This window comes from Mus pahari, chromosome 1 (genome assembly GCF_900095145.1).
Source record: "Mus pahari chromosome 1, PAHARI_EIJ_v1.1, whole genome shotgun sequence".
In the NCBI taxonomy this organism is placed as follows: Eukaryota; Metazoa; Chordata; class Mammalia; order Rodentia; family Muridae; genus Mus; species Mus pahari.
In genome coordinates this window covers 91,654,668-91,656,477 of record NC_034590.1, presented here as the reverse complement: position 1 = coordinate 91,656,477, position 1,810 = coordinate 91,654,668, and the positions used below count along the sequence as shown (strand labels likewise).

The 1,810-nt window shown below is 41.1% G+C and overlaps 1 protein-coding gene across 1 annotated transcript in view; it reads left to right on the top strand.

The window, feature by feature from the left end:
- Positions 1 to 1,810, top strand: part of Ears2 (glutamyl-tRNA synthetase 2, mitochondrial) — a 24,032-nt gene that overhangs the window by 10,705 nt on the left and 11,517 nt on the right. The gene's annotated exons all lie outside the window — the stretch shown is intronic.

The window sequence follows — 1,810 nt, the reverse complement described above, 5'->3', positions numbered from 1 at the left end:
AAAAAAAAAAAAAAGAAAGAAAAATCCCCAACCTCTCTTGTTTTTTCTTTTTGGTAGTGCTTGAGATTGAACAAATAGCCTGGTGCATGCTAGGCAAGCATTCTTCTAACTCTACTGTATCTCTAAACTACACAGTTCTCTGTATAGGACAGTCCACAACCTGTCAGGTGAATATACCTAACTGTGGAGGTGACATCTTACCACTTGTGTTCTGTTCTTTAAAAAGAAGTCCGTATGAATTCAGTCCATACTTTGAGGGCAGACATTGTAGAGCATAACTGCCAAGAGGCAGGATCACAGTCATTGTGGCTGTAGGAGAAGCTACTGGCTAAACTGCACCTCTGGCAATATTATCTGTAATATTAATAACTATATAGTGTATAAAAATTTTTGGGCTGTGTACACACCTTTAATCCTGGTACTTAGAGGCAGAGGCAGAAAGAGCTCTGAGTTTTAAGCTAGCCATACATAATGAGTTCCAAGACATCCTGGGCTTTGTAAAGAGACCCTTTTGCCCCCTACCTCCAAAATGCTTACTGACCTAGTAGAGGGCCCAAGTTCAGTTCCTAGTACCCACATGGAACAGTTCATAACCATCTGTAACTGCAATTCCAGAGGAATCTGATTCTTATGGCCTGTATAAGCACCTGAACTCATATACACACATCCCATATATATGTACTCAAAATTAAAAGAATTGCTGAGTATAGTGGCAGATGCCTTTAGTTCCAGCACTCAGGAGGCAGAGGTCAGCAGGTATCTGTGAATTCAAGGCTAGCCTGATCTACAAAGCAAGTTTCAGGCCAGTAATGGCTACGTAGTGTGATCCTATCTCAAAAAACAAACAAACAAAAAACCCAAAAAATTATGTTTAATATCTACATTTCTTTTTAAATTTTTAAACCTATTTTGTGAGGGGCAGCGCATGCCCCAGCGTGTATGGGTCAAAGGACAACTTTCATGAGTTGGTATTCTCCCTCCACCATGTAGGGATTGAACACAGATTATTAGTCTTGGCAGAAGGCACCCTCACCTACTGAGCTAACTTACTAGCTTCATATTTAATACTTAAACTACTGAACAATACATAGAAATATGTCTCCTCACCCTCCCTTTGGCCATTCCTTTCCTCTCTCAAGAGGTAGTTGGTACTAGGTAGTATATTCAGTGCCTGTGCTGACAAAGGGGGATCACTGTTACCTTTTCCAGTCATGGTAGTTTGCAATATACTACACACCTCCTGTCTTGGTGGAGTTTCCATATTTGCCCTTTTTTTTTTTCTCTCCTATAATATTGCATTTATGATATAGCATGGTGACATTTGCCCGTAATCCCAGCATTCAGGAGGCAAAGGCAGGAAGATCAGGAGTTCAGGGTCATCCTTAGCTACCTTGAGACTTTGAAGCCTTCCTGGCCTTTTTGAGACCTTTATAAAACAACAGAAAATTGTGTATTGAAGTACTATGAATTGCTTGCTCTGTTTCCTATCAGTGAATCTTTATGCCTCTTATACTTTGTCCTAAAGGGAGGAGTTGTGGTAAGTGTGGTAGTTTAAATGAGAATGGTGCCCAGGAGTTCATGTGTTTGAATACTTAGTTCCCAGTTGTTAGGACTGTTAAGGTAGGATTAGGAAGTGTGACCTTGTTGGAGGAGGTATGTCACTAGGGGTGGTGGACTTTGAGGTTTCAAAAACTCTAGCTGTTCCCACTGTACTCTCTGTCTCCTGCTTGCCAATCAAAATAGAAACCCTCAGCTGTTCCTGCTGCCATGCATTTGCTCCACCATCATGGGTTCTAACCCTCTGAAACCA